The following is a 17,664-nucleotide window of genomic DNA, read 5'->3' as shown; positions in this document are numbered from 1 at the left end:
TTAATATGAAAATTAGGTATTTGCTTGAATAGATGACTTAAATATCTAACCATATTAATTTTACATTAATTATAGATCTAACAATTACATTGATTTGTGTTTCTTTTTAACTTGTTGAATTTCTAGACCCTTATGACATAAAAGAGGATTTTCCATATGCAAAATATTATATTGTTGCCACTATGGCAGTTTTTCCTAGTTTTTCCAAAATCCCTTTACTTTTTCTTTTAAAATTACTAAATATGTTCTGTAATGCTTGTCACACATTAATGTCAGTGAATCTAAGCTATGTTTAAGTTATCCACTGGCATCTAGTAATTATCCAGAACCATGAAATGCAAGGCAGTATCTTCTGATGTGTAAAATTTCAATCCTGAAGAGAATTTCTTAATTTAAAACACATCTTTAGACAGTTTTAATTTAATATTTTTGAATTAAAAATTACAAATAGTTTCCAAGTTTCCCTTTTGGTCAATATTTACTTGTTCCTATCTTCAAACATAAATTATTAGAGAGATTGCATAAGTATTACCAGGGCAAGTTTCAAATAGTTTTTTAAAGTCCTTTGGTTTTTCTCAATAAAATTTTCCATTATATAAAAATTCTGAATTTCATATAAACAGTGATAAACTGTATATATTAAAAGTAGTTGTTCAGACCAAAGTATCTCATACAAAATTTGTTGTAGCATTTTTCGAAAACATATTTTACTCCTCCAAAATGAAAGGACATTGATATAACTTTTTATTTTGTTATGAGAACTTCAGCTAAATTTTATTTTTAGTTCTATTTTGGACTAGCATTTAAAAACCTAAACATCCAAACCTGAGAATTGTGTTGGTATCAGACACAAAGTATGTGAATTCTGATACCTTTTCATCACTTGTACACTAGGAATTCTATTTTTTAAATGATATCCTGCCAGCTTTTTCACAATCCATTAATTCCTGGATCAACATCAGAAGGAATGTCAGAGCAGAGTGAAATTCTTGTAAGACACAGATGTCAGGATCAAAAGTCAGAGACATTCTCTGAGCAGCAGGGAAGCAAGCTTGTTAGACTTTAATCGGAACAATTAGTATCTGCCATGTGACAGTCTCCATGCTCTGCCTTACATTTCTGTTAAGTTCCAGGCATGCTGAAAAGACAAAGTCTTCTTCCAAGTTGGATGGAAAATTTCATGAGCTTTTAGTCTCATTGTTTTTGGTCATGATTCTTAAGTTTTGTTGATCCTTTCCAAATGTCCTTAAATGGTAAATTGTTGATGCACTTAGGTAAATGAGGGTCTAGCTTATTACAGAGACAAATTTTCATCTTCTCTGAGGGCATGTAATGCAAAGTGACTTGCTTTATGGATATTTGTGATCATTAGTACTCAAGAGGCTTTTCCAGCAATTTTATTTCTCACAGAGTGAGAGCTTTTTATGGTCTGGTCCAAAAAGCTCCAGTGGATGCTCAATAAATGTGAATCATTGATGAAGGAAAAGTAATTAAAATTAGATGGTACTATTTTAAAGAATTTCTTTGAAATCAGCTTTTATATTTGTGCTTGTGTCTTCACTAAACACAAATAACCTCCTTTGAATAAAAAGAAAAAATCAATCAAGTTGTTTTTACTACCTATTGTCAACAAACTAATTTAATTCACTTTCCCATCATTAATATTATTTTGATTTTTTACACTCATCTCTTTTGTAGAAAATTTATAACAATTCTCTTATTCACATATCAGTTTGGGGGACAACCTGAAGCATAATGAACTATAAGGTAAAAACATTTCTGGCAGCTGGGCATGGTGATATATAGCTGTAGTCCCAGCTACTTGATAAGCTCAGGTGAGAGAATCACTTGAGCCCAGGAGTTTGAGACCATCCTGGGCAACATAGTGAGACCCTGTCCCAGAAAAATCCCATAATAAAACAACCAAATGGGAAAAAAAAGTTTCTGTAAACAAGGAATGGTTCTTTAAGATATAAGTAATAATGAAAATAGTTGAGAAGACCCAGACACTAAAATTATCCCTGTTGTGATAGGATCGATCAGTTCACCATTGGTTAAAAAAAAACATAATAATTGTCTAGTAATAGCTCTAAGACACAAATAAAAAACCACAGGAGAAAGTATGAATGAAAAATAGAAGAAGGATAATAGAGAGGAGACCAAGACTATGACAATAGAAACAAGTAAGAAATTGTAAGTAGTGACAAGACTGGCAAATGGTAGACACCTTCGAAACAGAGGTAAAACCTCCCACTACCTCCATTTGTCCCCCAAATAATCTCTTATATTTTGATTTTTCCTGTTGTATTTTCTCAATATTATCAAAAAAGTGAAAAGAGTACCTTTATAATTCAAAAATATTTTATTCTTTTCAATTACTAACAAAATATATACTTGCTAGTCAAAAATGGCTTCCAAGACAAACCCCATGATCACCCTTCCAAGTAAAATTGTTGAATTCTGGATATACCATAGACAATGTTATAGTTGAATGAAAGAAATACTAGTTAAAACCACAATGATAGAGTGAACAATGATTAATTCCATGAAAATGTTTACATATATATTTTAGAAATAGAGGGCCAGTTATTAAATAGCTTTTGTACTATGTGAAATAATAACATGTCTCACAATAATGCCTAAGGGCCTTATTAATGTTTATTTTGATGGTGATGATAAAAAAGAATCAAACTATATATTTTGTGAAATAATTGCACATGCATCATGTCAGTTAATTCTCATAACTACAGTGTGACATAGGCATTCAATGTTAGAGATATATTAATGGGTTCAAAGTAATTGAGTGTTATGGTTTAGATCTGGAATGTGCCCCCAAAGACTCTGTATTTAAAGGTGGGGCTTTGGAAATCTACTGGATTTTGAGGGCTCTGATCTTATCAGTGGATTAATCCACTAGTGACTAAATGGACTAAATGGGCCCTAGCTGAAGAAGTTGATCTTTGAAAGTGTGCCCCTGAAAGGTTTATCTTCTCCTGTCATGCCTTTCTCTTTCTGCTTCCCAGCTGCCATTAACTTAGCAGCTTTCCTTGCCATGATGTTCTACCTCATTTTTAGCCCAGAGCACTGGAGCCAACCATGGATTAAAATTCTGAAACTGTGAGCTAAAATGAGATTTTCCTCTCTTAAGTCTTTTATGTCCATTTTTTTTGGGTCACATTATCACAAAACTGACTGACTAATGCAGTAAGATTTGAGATTGTTTCATTAGTAAGTGCTGAGGCCAGTATGTGCGCTTTCCATTGTGTCATCACTTACTTAGATTGTCCAGGTGTGGTACAAATGGAAAAATGATAACCAAAGATTTCTATTCCCTTCCATGTTTAGTGTTGTTTCTGTAAAGCACGTACCCAATCAGAACCACATTTCTCAGTTCCCCCTTGTATCTTAGTGCTATATAACTACTTATGTTCATGGAATGGGTGTGGAAGTTATGTATGTTATTACTGTTCCAAAGTGGCTTAAGAATCAAGAGTGACTTCTCTATAGACTTGGGATCCCTCGGGGAGATCTTGAGAGATTTGTAGTGAAGATGGCAGAACCATAGGATGGAAAGAGATTGGTCTCAGTGTTATGTAAAAATACTGCTCATATTGTATTAAATTGGAGTGAAATATGAATTTTGATCATGTTAGACCACTGAAACTGAGTTTTCTATTAGATCAACTAATTGGGACCTTAACAAATGCACTAAAATATAAAAGTATTTCAGGAGATAAGAGATAGATAGCAATATAGCTTTAGGAATATATGTATCAAGCATAATTATAACATAAAAGTTTGGGGATAAATAAAATCTTAAGCATAAGTTATATGGAATATCAAGGTATTCAAATCATCCTTTATTCCAGTGGTACCAGATGATAGATATAATTCTAAGAAGGATTTGGTTTGCATGATGATTGAGAGTACAGATACTCAAATAAGAAAAATTTGAGTTGGACTCTGGCTCCAAATCTTACTATGTGAACTTCAGGAAATTCACTTAATATCTGTGAGTGTACTTCTAAAGAGTAGAATAAAAATGCCTTCCTTGTGGTTACTTTAGAATTAAATAAAGTAATTAGTAAAGCCCCTAGCACATATTAAGTATATATGTACAAATTGTAATTGTTATTATATTTATTAACAAGTATATTTAGCATTAGCAGAAAAGAAATGGGAGATTAGTATGTATAGTTATATAAAGAAATAATTAATTCTTCCAGTACATTTTTAAGAAGAGTCAATATTTGTGATCAGAAGGAAATATGATTATAGTTCATTCATTGACTATTGAATGCTTTCAGAAATACTGTCTTGAAACAGGACAATATTTTTGAAATTTCTTAGATGAGTAAGCCAATTTCTTTTATTGCACCTTGTGACATCATAAATATATATTTGATTTCTGTTCCAATTCCTGATATAGAGTTTCTAAAGCCCTTATAATTTTTTAGTGATAGAGGTGATACAAACACCTTTTGTTATAATATTTGGTCTCAGTTCCAGTTGCCTGACACGGGGGTTTCTTTTTTTTATGTAATTTCTAAAATTTATATATGACAGCAGAATGCATTACAATTCTTATTACATATATAGAGCATAATTTTTCATATCTCTGGTTGTATACATAGTATATTCACAACAATTCGTGTCTTCACACATGTACTTTGGATAGTAATGATCATCACATTCCACCATTATTAATTACTCCATGCCCCTTTCCTTTCCCTCCAACCCCTCTGCCCTATCTAGAGTTCTTCTATTCCTCCCATGCTCCCTAGCCCTATCTCACTATGAATCAGCCTCCTTATATCAAAGAAAACATTTGGCATTTGTTTTTGGGGGATTGGCTAACTTCACTTAGCATTATTTTCTCTAACTCCATCCATTTACCTGCAATTGCCATGATTTTATTATCTTTTATTGCTGAGTAATGTTTCATTGTGTATATATGTCACATTTTATTTATCCATTCATCTACTGAAGGGCATCTAGGTTGGTTCCACAGTTTAGCTATTATGAATTGTGCTGCTATAAACATTGATGTGGCTGTGTCCTTGTAATATGCTGTTTTTAAGTCCTTTGGGTATAGACCAAGGAGAGGGATAGCTGGGTCAAATGGTGGTTCCATTCCCAGTTTTCCAAGGAATCTCCACACTGCTTTTCATATTGCCTGCACCAATTTGCAGTCCCACCAGCAGTGTATGAGTGTACCCTTTTCTCTACATCCTCACCAACACTTATTCTTGTTTGTATGCATAATAGCTGCCATTCTGACTGGAGTGAGATGATTTGCATTTCTGTAATTGCTAGAGATGATGAACATTTTTTCATGTATTTGTTGATTGAGTGGACATCATCCTCTGAGATGTGTCTGTTCATGTCCTTGGCCCATTTATTGATTAGGTTATTTTTTTGTTGTTTTTGTTGTTGTTGGTATTTAGCTTTTTGAGTTTTTTATATACCCTAGTGATTAGTTATCTGTCTGATGTGTGAGGGGTAAAGATTTGATCCAAAAATGTAGACTCTCTATTTACCTCACAGATTGTTTCTTTTGCTGAGAAAAAGCTTTTTAGTTTGAGTCCATCTCATTTATTGATTCTTGGTTTTAATTCTTATGTCACAGGAGTCTTATTAAGGAAGTTAGGACCTAATCCCACATGATGAAGATTAGGGCCTACTTTTTCTTGTATTAGATGTAGGGTCTCTGGTTGTATTCCTAAGTCCTTGAACCACTTTGAGTTGAGTTCTGTGCATGGTGAGAGATAGGGGTTTAATTTCATTTTGTTGCATATGGATTTCCCATTTTCCCAGCACCATTTGTTGAAGAGGCTATCTTTTCTCCAATGCATGTTATTGGTACCTTTGTTTAATATAAGATAATTGTAATTTTGTGGATTAGTCTCTGTGTCCTCTATTCTGTACCATTGATCTACCAGTCTGTTTTGGTGCCAATACCATGCTGTTTTTGTTACTATTGCTCTGTAGTATAATTTAAGTTCTGTTATAGTGATACTACCTGGTTCACTCTTCCTGATAAGGATTGTTTTAGCTATTCTGGGTCTCTTATTTTTACAGATGAATTCATGATTGCTTTTTCTATTTCTATGAGGAATGTCATTGGAATGTTGGTCAGAATGGCATTTAATCTGTATAGTGCTTTTGGAAGTATGGTCATTTTGATAATATTAATTATGCCTATCTAAGAACAAGGTAGATCTTTCTATCTTATAAGGTATTCTTTCATTTCTTTCTTTAGGGTTCTGTAATTTTCATTATACAGATCTTTAACCTCTTTCATTGATTCCCAAGCATTTTATTTTTTTGAGGCTATTGAGAATGGGGTAGTATGACATGAGGGCTTCTAAGACCCTTGTAGTCTCTGGAATGAGAAGTGTCTTTTGGATGCTAAAGAGATGACTTTTAACTGAAGTTCCTAGATGGGGGCTAGACTCCAGAGGGCAAGGCATGACTGGAAGGTTGGAACTTTCACCTATTCCCCTGACCTTGACCTTGGAGGAGGAGGAATATTGGATATTGGCTTAATTATCAATGAATAATGATTTAATAGATCATGCCCACATAATGAAGCCTCAATTATCCGCCCCCCCCCGCTACTACATAACGGGATTGTAGAGCTTCTGAGTGAGGTACTAGGAGGGTGGCACACCTGAGAGAGAAAACTTTGCACCTTCCTCATTTCCAAAACTGGAAACTTTGCACCTTCCCTCATTTTCTGCATGTCTTCCCTTTGGCTATTTCTGAGTTATATATTCTTTATAATAAAGCAATAATCTAGCTAAAGTGGGCTTTTTTGAGTTCTTTGAATAGTGATAATGGGACCCCTAGGTTTGTTGTGAAGTTGTATAGACATTTAGGTAACCTGGAGGCCCACTAATTGTGATTGGTGTCTGAAATTAGAGGCAGTCCTATAGGACAGAATGCTCAATGGGGGGGGGGGTCTGCACTACATAGGGGGGGGTCTGCACTACAACCAGGTAGTTAGTGTCAGAAATGAGTTAACCTGTGGGATACCCTATTAGTGTCTAGAGAGTGGAGAATTGGTTGGGGGGGCCCTCAACATACTCAGTGTCAGGAATGTGTGAGTATAGAGAAGTAGTGTTTTTCCTTCCATATCCACATCATTGTTTGTTATGGGAAAGATGTGGTGAATGGGATAAGGGAAAGAAGAAGCATGATTTAGGAAAGCTTCCCCTCTAGCAGGAAGGAGAAATAGAAAACTTCTGCAGCTCTTTGATGAAATCTAGGCTGGAAGAGGTAGAAGAGGGAATAGAAAGACTAAAAAATATCTTGACAGGGTCTTTGTGTTAAAATCTGGGATGAGAGGAGAGGGAACAGGAGCCAATAATCTTTTAAACCTAGTATCTATATCTGAAACTTCTTTGTTGTATGAATCAATGATAAGGCATGTGAAAATTATCTAGGTGCACAGTAAATGTTAAGTATTGTTTATATTTATTTAACATATTGATCATGAACAGGTACAGGGAAGTTAAAAAATCTTTGATCATAGCTTTTCTGGAACTAGTAATTTAGTAGAGGTTGTTACACAAATAAACACAGCTAAATATATGTTAGAAATGGTCATAAGTGTTATGAAGATAAAGAATTGGATACCATGAAAAAACCCCCAAATGTCCTATTTAGATTGTGAAGTATGCTGGTAGAAATAACTTTCATTTTGAGACTCAAAGGGTAAGTTAGGAATAAGGAAAAAAGAATATTGATTAGGAAGTCAAATTATATTTCAGTAGAATGTCAGTTGCCAAAAAATTACAATGAGCTCACAGGATAAATTTCCTATTCAGGAAAAGGAACTACTATTGGAAATAAGGTTCCAGGTGTTTGGGAGAAAACTTTGATCACTAGAATAATTGAATTATAGTTCTTAAAGTCACTTTCATCAACTTCCAGATCAGACTTTGGTGTGGTTGTTGCCAAAGTTTCAAGTGACTAATAGAAGAACCAGGGCTAGCGTCCATAATTTCCAATTCACTCTTTATTGAAATCTATTTTTTTTGTCTTTTCATTTTTATAACTGGGAATTGAACCTATGTCTTCATGTATGTGAGGCAAGAGCTACAGCCCAGCCCCTGAAATCTACATTTGACAATACCCTAATTCTTTCCTTTCTTCCTCCCTTGAGAGTTCTTGTAGAAGACTGTTGGCTTTGGCTTCTCCCACTCCAGAACCATGTATGTTGTAAATTTATTCCAAACATTTGACTAGAAGGTAAAGCATGAGGGCATCTGTGAAGGCCCTAGATAATCCACAGTAATGACTTTCTTCTTGTTCTCAAAGTGCATAGTTGTAGTAAGTGAAAAGACTCAATAAGCTGCAGAGTGAGATTTTTCTCCTGTTCTGGTGGCAGCTGCTGCAGTTTAGTTAGGGAACACATAAAAATAATCTGCAAATAAGTGAAAAGATTCTAGAATGCACTTTGGAACATTTATCAAAAGTTTTAACCACTTTTGACATACCAATTATACATTAGGGACTTGTTCTGTAAAAATCACAAGAAATGGGATGAAATTGACCAAATTTATATTGTTAATATTGAGTGTGTACAAACACGTAGCAACAAATCCCACTATTAGAAATAATTAGAATATGCCAATAAAAATAGAAAAAATAAAAATGTAAGAAATGAAGTAGAGGTTATATGCAAAAATGTTTATTGCAACATTACATATTACTAAAATTATCAAACAAATAGCTATCATTGAGGGAAAGACTAAATATAATTTGTGGTACATGAACATGATGGATTTTTACATCCATTAAAATGATGCTTATGGAGCTATTCTAATGATACAGAGAAGTTTTATAACATATTAACCAAAAATTAAAATTATAAAACAGAGTAAAATTATGGTTGCATATTTTTATTCTGTACAGGGATGGGATGCTTTTGTATTTGTCTTTTTATCTGTACCATACTTGACCCAATGCTTAATGTATTGTAGGAGCTCAACAAACAATGTGCTTAATGAATGACTTAGTGAATAACATTTTTGCCCTAGTAAAAATTTCATAACTTTAAAAAATCTATGTTAATCTACTGATTCTTCTTTCCACTTTTCTTTTCTCCTTTTTCAATTTGTGTATTGAACAGTCCAATTCATTTGTCTTGTAGTTTCCCACAGTCTAAATTTTGCTAATCACTTTCAGTTTCATTCAACCTATTTCTCTGTTGTCTGTATTTACAAAAAGGCAATTTGGTTATAAATACAGAGGCTTTATCAGAGTCAGGTTCTGATTTTTATGCAAAATTATTAAGGATAATATGTTCTTTCATAAGAAGAACGTGGTTTATGAAGAGTTTGGTTATCTCTCTCTTTATATGTTAGCATCCTTTAACGCTCAACACTCAGATCCATTATCATTGTACTTGGTAAAATGGGTATAAGAATTTGTCTGTTTAGCAATTTAATGTTTAGCAAGCTTTCAGATAGTTTTATTTCCCTTTCTTTACAGGTTGGCTACCCAGTGGTGATGGGAAATAAATCCTGAAATCTTTCATTTTACTTAGCAATTTTTAATGATTTATTTCCCTAAATAAGTTCAAAGATTCCCATTTAGGTTTTATATATATATATGTATGTATGTGTGTGTGTATATATACACACACACACACACACACACACACACATAGTTGTTGTTGACAGTCAAAATACTTTTGTTTGATTTATTTGTTTTCATGTGGTGCTGAAGATCGAACCCAGTGTCTCAAACATGTGAGGCAAATATTCTACCAACCCCAGCCCTAGGTTTATTTTTAATCATTATAAACTTCTAAATTTAAACATACTATAGATATGATATACCTATAATATGTGGAATAAAATTATATATGCATATCTGTATATATATAAATCCATTATAGTAGTTATCTTTTTTAAAGCTCACATATCCACAATTTGGGGATTAATGAGTGAATTAAGTGAGTTAGGATTAATCCAGGTGTCTGATTTTAAAAGGAGATATAGTAAGGACTGGGGTTGTGGCTCAGTGGTAGAATGCCTGTTTGGAATGTGTGAGGCATTGGGTTCGATTCTCAGCACCACATAAAAATAAATACATAAAATAAAGTCTTGTGCCCATCTACAAGTAAAAAATATTTTTTTAAAAAGAAGCTATAGTAATTATATAAGGAAAAAATACAATAAATAAATTTAAACTATTTATCAAGTTATCATCTAATTTAACGTTCAAATACATCCTTACATCACCACAATGAGGAAATACATGTTGAATTTGTTGCTAAGATTTATGTATTTCTGTATCAACATAATTTACATTTTTCTTTTTTTAAAAAGAGAGAGAGAGAGAGAGAATTTTTTTAAATATTTATTTTTAAGTTTTCGGTGGACACAACATCTTTATTTTATTTTATGTGATGCTGAGGACGGAACCCAGCATCCCGTGCATGCCAGGTGAGCATGTTACCACTTGAGCCACATCCTCAGCCCTACATTTTTCTTATTTAAAAATTTTAATTATTTTTCTCCCTTTTAAATTGAGTTATAATCTGCAAGTGCACATATTGTATGTGCACAATCAAGTGATACCTCATTATGTTTTGTTTTTTTGTTTTTTGGAGGGTCATTTTTATAGCTCCAAGTTCATATGCTACAGCTTACTTAGGTATTATCTTGTTGGTTTTTAAATTTTGGTTTATTTTATTTAAAAATATTTGTTAAGTGCTTTCTATGTACAAGGGACTATTCCAGTTGCTGGAGATAACAGCAGTAAACAAAACTGTTAAGTTTATTAGGAAAATCTTTGTACACTAGTCTTTAATATGATTCTAAAGAGTAAAGCTTTATGTCTGTTTATACATCAACAGATTTTTTTTTTGAGAATTTTTTAATATTTATTTTTTAGTTTTTCGGCAGACATAACATCTTTGTTTGTATGTGGTGCTGAGGATAGAACCCGGGGCCGTACGCATGCCAGGCGAGCGCACTACCACTTGACCCACATCCCCAGCCCCAGATTTTTAAAAAAAGGCTTTAAAGAAGAAGTTTATTAATGGATTTGAGTAGTAGTTGGGTTTTCCCTCCTGGTAGCTGATCTAATAATTAGGAGACTAGTGTTTGCCACTAGTTCATTTTTGACCCTACATGACACCTTGATTTCAGATGTGAATTTTTAAATTATTTTTATTTATTTATTTGTTTATTTTTGGTACTGGGGATTGAATCCAGTTAGATGTGGATTTTTTAAAAAAATAACACAATATGTAAATAAGGAGACCAAACAGGATGAGCAAAAATGTTTTCTGGCCAAGAATTTGCCTTGCTGACTTCTCAGAATCCAACAACATAGGGTTGTATATCTATAGTCATTCTTTGGGGCCTCAGACTCTTACCAACTAGGTGCCCCCACTAGGTCAGCTTTTCAATTTCACCCATGTTTGTAATATTTTTGCTATCACATGTTAACAATAATTATCACATAATTATTTTCTGATATTTCTGATACTATTAGGAGTGTTAAAAGGGTTTATGATAAGTGTTTATAGTGGTCCCCTCTTATCCTTGGTTTCATGTTCTGCAGTTTCAATTACTTGTGGTCAACTATCATCAAAAAATATTAAATAGAAAATCCTAGAATTAAACAATGCATAAATTTGAAATTGTATGCTGTTCTGAGTAGTGCAGTGAAACTGTGAATTGTCCTGCTTCATCCTGCCCAGGACATGAATCATTCCTTTGTCTGCTGTGTCATATGTACTACTCATCTGATAGTTACTTTTAGTAGCAATTTAGGTTTTCAGATTGACTCTTTTGGGACTGAAGTGCTTGTATACAAGCAACCCTTTGTTTCTTTTTTTTTTTTTTTAAAAAGACCCTAAAGTGCAATAGTAGTGATGTTAATGATTCAGATATGTCAGTGAGAAGTCATAAAATGCTTCCTTTCAGTGAAAAGGTGGGAATTCTTAACTTAGTATGGAAAAACAAAAGCATGTGCTGCAGTTATTATATATGGTAAGAACACATTGCTTATCCACAAAATTGTAGAAAAATAAAAAGAATTTCCTGCTAGTTTTCTATCATACTTCAGATCACAAAAGTTCCAGCCATAGTGTATGATAAGTGCTTAGTTAAGATAAAAAGACATTACATATTAGGGTTTGCTGTTATGCATGGTTTCAGTCCTCCACTGGGGATTTTGAAACATGTGTTCCTCCATGAAAGGGGGACTACTGTATATTAAAAGAACCTAGTGTATAAAGGAGAATAATAAGCATTATTAATAAAATCTCAAAAAAAGAATAATGAGGCAATTTTCTAAATTTCTACCAACCCTCATACTTTATATCCCTTTCCTAGACCTAGAAAGATATCCAATGACAAATAGGAAGGCTTAAGGTCACTTTTACTGATCAGAGAGGCCTAAAACACTACCATTGTGGTCTTACAACCCTAGACTTGAATAGCACTGATAAGCATCACTTTCAAAATATAAGTAGTCATGTTGTACCATTTACTTGTGACACGAACACACAGATGAAGTGGTTCATTATTTTCTGCTCTCTGGAGCCTATGACTCCTAGATGCATTGAGCGGTTACAAAATTTCCTACCCCTTAACCTTGTCTATGGAATACCCCAAATAGCTCCAGGTTCATGTATTCCAGCCATCCTAACTCTCCCACAAACACTACTGAATTATCTCTGACAGGGGTTTCAAACTACCCTTGGAAGCTCAGAAATAGCATTTTATTATCTAGTTTGAGGTACTAGTTTGAGGTACTTACTGAGGTGGAAATGAGTATCCCAGAATCTGACAGAGTTTTGGTGCTAACAGGATTGTTCTTTTGTAGTCTCTTTCTTGTTACTGTCATGGAAACAAACTCTGGTGTGTGGTAGAAATAAGGATTTCACTTTTGGAAATCTCTTGGCATATAGTAGAAAGGTGAGAGGATCCATCACTAACAAACATTCATGCATGCATACATTCATTCAATAAACATTTCCTGATAGTTCAGTGTATTCCAGATACTTAAAGTGTTAGGAGCAAAATATATAAAACTGAAAGTTGTAGGTCCTGGCTTGAGATACTGTAGTTTAATTGGGGGAAGAAGTTCTTGTACTAGTCATGTTCTCCAGAGAAATAGAGCCAATAAGGTGTGTGTGTGTGTGTGTGTGTGTGTGTGTGTGTGTGTTTGTGTGTGTGTGTGTATGTATATGTGTGTATATATATTATATATAAAATTAGAATTGGCTTACATAGGCCAAGAAGTCCCATGATATGCCATCTGAAAAGTGGAGAACCAGAAAAGCCAGCAGTAAAAATCCCAAGGCCTAAGAACCAATGGAGGTAATGGTGTTATTCTCAGTCCAAGTCCAAAGGCCTGAGAAACTGGAGTTGTGATACCCAAGGACAAGAGAAGATGGATGTTCAGCTCCAAAAGAGAGAATGAATTCACCCTTACTTCACTTTTTGTTTTATTTGGGCCCTCAAGGGATTAGATGATCTCATATTGGTGAGGACAGAACTTCTTTACTTAGTCCACTGATTCAAACGCTATTCTCTTCCAGAAGCACTCTTATGGATACACCTGAAAATAATGTTTTGCTGGCAGATAGATATCTAAACATCCTTTAGCCCACTCAAGTTCACACATAAAAATTTCCCATCACAGTTGTATAAATAAATTATTTAATATTATGTAACAATTGCTACACTATTGTCTTAACAAGGTCCTATGGTAGTAGAGAGAAGGGAGTGACACATTTTCCCTGTGCACATGTACACATCACCAGGGAAGTTTTTCTATAAAATGTGTTTAAACTTACTTATGAAATATGACTAGGCCTCAAGAAAGATTGGAGGGAATTACTAGAAGAGTAAATTTTTTTTCCAGGTAGCAGTGGTTTTGTGGAGCAATGGTGAATATTGGAACCACTAAGTACCTTGTGAATGTTCTTGGATTGTAAAGTTCTTTGAAGAGAGAGAGTGGGACATACAGCTAAAAAGGCAGACTTGGGCCATTATGTTTTCAGATATTATACTAAAGGATTTTCCTCTGAAGTGTTATAATTAAGAAATAGTTGTATTAGCTTTGAAGTTTTAGGAAAAATATTGCCTATACAGTAGAGAGTAAATCAGAGCAAATTTTGAACTCAGAAAGAAAAATCAAAAGGGTATGGAAATAATCCAAGAGAGAGCTGATGAATTCCCAAATTAAGATGATGAGAGTAGATTGTGAGATAGATAAATTTTTGAGAGATTTTGCTAAGCCAAAGTTGGCAGGACTCTGTGATACACTGAAGTTTAAAATATAGTCCCTGCTTATTTACAGTACATACTTTAAAATAATATACATTGGATGAGTAAAATAGAGTATAAGGGAAATGTTAGACAAAGGAAAACATATTGTTCAAGCAAAGGCACATAGAAATATATATGGTGAATTCTCAATATTATGAGAAGAAATACTAGATTGGAATAAAGCCATCATCTTCTCTATTCTTCATCTCTGTACCTCATCCCTGTACCTCTTGAAATGTTCAGATAGCACTCTTTTTCTTATGGCCTCCATTTGAGTTTGTTGTTTTATCTCCCTCCACCCTATATCATCTTTACTCACTATACAAGGAGGATTGATGAACACCTTTAGATTGATTGTACCATCAATCAACAAAATTTTTCTTTTAAAATTCGTATTACTCATGTATACCATACTTTGTGTACCTTTTGATGTTATGAATGTAGGATTCAGGACACTCTTCCATCTTCTTCAACAATATCTTCTACAAAGTTATATATATATGTGTGCATAAGCCAACATCATGCTAATGGAAATACTATTAGAAGAGAAAAAATGAAAAACAAATGAGATACTAGAGGCAAATTTGCAACTTATAGACAAAGGCCTAATATCTGAATATATACAGCCCTTTCAAACTACTAAGAAATATAGGTAAAGTAGAAAAAATGAACCAACAATTTGAGTAGTAAAATCACAGAAAAAAGAAACACAAATGCCCACTAAAATATTGAATAATGTTAATTGAGCTCAGATAATTTTAAAAAATGAAAATCAAAATGTGGTACAAGTATTCACCTAACAGTATGATAAACATTAAAAAGTTTTCTCGGGCTGGGGATGTGGCTCAAGTGGTAGCGCGCTGGCCTGGCATGCGTGTGGCCTGGGTTCTATCCTCAGCACCACATACAAAACAAAGATGTTGTGTCTGCTGAAAACTAAGAAAATAAATAAATGAATGAATGTTGAAAATTTTTCTCTCTCTTTAAAAAAAAAGTTTTCTCACACCTAGAGTTGGTGAGTTTGAATAAAATAGATATTTCAACAATATATTAGTAGGATTGTAAATCAGGGTAAATTTGTTGGATAGTAATTTGCACTATGTGTCACAACAGGAATTTGTTTTAACAAGTATTTGAATCAAGATGTTCAGTGTCGTTCTTTATAGCAGTGTTTACATTTATAGTTTGAAAACAATCTAACTGTCCTCTAACAGAGAACTAACTGCTTAAATTAGGGTATATAAATTGAGTTAAATGTTTTAAAGATTGATAATTGTTATGGATTGGATGTGGTGAACCCCAAAAGCTCATGTGTGAGACAATGCAAGAAGGTTCAGAGGAGAAATGATTGGGTTGTGAGAGTCTTAACCCAATCAGTGAATTAATCCTTGATGGGATTAACTGGAGTGGTAACTGAAGTGGTAGAGGGTGGCTGGTGGTGGTAATTGGGGGTGTGGCTTTAAGGTAGTATATTTCATACCTGAAGAGTAGACTCTCTCTCTGCTTCTTGATGATGTGAGTACTTCCCTCTGCCATACTCTTCCACCATGATATTCTACTTTACCTTGAGCTCTAAGAATGGAGCCAGCCTTCTATGGAATAAGACCTCTGAAACTATGAGCCCTCTAAGAAACCTTTTCTCCTGTAAAATTGTGCTTGTCAGATCTTTTAGACACAGCAGCAAAAAAGCTGACTAAAACAATAATAAATCTCACATATGCAATAATCAATAAGATTTTAATAATTATTGCTACCACTTGTTATCAACTTTATGGATCAGGCACATTTAATATTTTGTCCCTGATTGCAGTCTTTACTTGAAACATGGAGTGTTACTGAAAGTTGACAGATTAAAATGGGATAGACTTACACCCTTATTTGGTGCCTTTATATGACTCCTAATCATTATTCCCTTATGGAGAGAATTTCTCTAGAATCCCTTTCCTTCCCAGTAGTTCACACAAACCCACTCAATTAAACAATTTCTTTGTCCAGGAACAGAACATGTAAAGTTATAATTTAATTATCAGCATTTCATGCTGCAAAGTAAAGAATTATAGAGTTACTGACAGTCAAAACCATCACATTATTCTGTAGGTAAGATACTCACATTGGAAGTATATAGCACAGAGGAGAAAACTGAGTTTTTCATGTTATATCTGGGTTCAAATTTAATAATTGTGTGACCTTGAACAAGTTACTTATTAGCTCTGAGCTTCAGTTTCCTTATCTGTAAGTGGAAATGATATAACTAACATTTTAGTTAACGTGATAACGTTAATTTCCATAGACCTATAGGTCCTTGGGAAATTGTAATTCTTCTTGCTATTCTTATGTGTGTGGTAGGTGTGTGTTTTTTCCATATTAGATAAGTGATCTCTCTGATCAGTAGATAAGTTTATGATGGCTCAGTTGAACATGTTTAAAAAAAGTGTTTCAATATCTGTAACTATTTTGTATTACTAGTCATCATGATTGTAGGAGTCCAACAAAATTAAGAGCCCTTCAAAGATCACTGATTACTTCAGTTTTAGTAAATGTAGTAAGCAAAGTAATGGCCTTCGAAGATATCCTTGTCCTAATTTCTGGAACCTGTGAATATGTTACCTGATATGACAAAAGGGACTTTGCAGAGATGACTAATTTGAGAATCTTGAGATGGGAAGATTACCCTGGATTATCTAGGAGGGCTACATCTAATCACAACGTTTCTTAAGAGAAGGAGGAAATAGGTTCAGAGTCAGAAGTAGATGTGATTATGGAAACATAAAAGGAGAAGGGGTCGTGATGAGAGAAGCAGAGGTGGAGTGATGTGGGTCCACGAGCAAAGGTATGCTGACAGCCTCTAGAAGCAGGATGATTTATTTAGTCAGGTTCGGGTTTTTTTTTTTGTTTTTTTTTTAAATCACTGTGAACAAAATACATGACAAGAACAATGTAGAGGAGAAAAAGGTTATTTGGGGCTTGTGGTTTCAGAGGTCTCAATCCACAGATGGCTGACTCCATTGCTCTAGGCCCAAGGTGAGGCAGAACACCATGGATGAAAGTTGTGTTGGAGGAAAGCTGCTCAGGACATGACTATCAGGAAGTGGAAAGAGTGTTCTGCTCACCAATGACAAAAGATATACCCTGAAGGCATGCCCCCACTGTGACTATCAACAAGTCATACCCTGCTGGCCCAAAATAGTTAGCACCCACTTAGTTTATTCAAGTGGACTAATGCACTGATTAGGATAAGAGTCTTGTTACCTAATCATTTCATCTCTAAACTTTCTTGCATTGTTTCATACATGAGCTTTTGGGGGACACTGCATACCTAAACTATAATGCTGGGAAAGGAAAGAAAACAGATTCTTTT

The sequence above is a fragment of the Callospermophilus lateralis genome, chromosome 2 (genome assembly GCF_048772815.1).
Source record: "Callospermophilus lateralis isolate mCalLat2 chromosome 2, mCalLat2.hap1, whole genome shotgun sequence".
NCBI classification, from domain to species: domain Eukaryota; kingdom Metazoa; phylum Chordata; class Mammalia; order Rodentia; family Sciuridae; genus Callospermophilus; species Callospermophilus lateralis.
The sequence above is the reverse complement of the archived record's forward strand: the minus strand, read 5'-3'. Positions refer to the sequence as shown.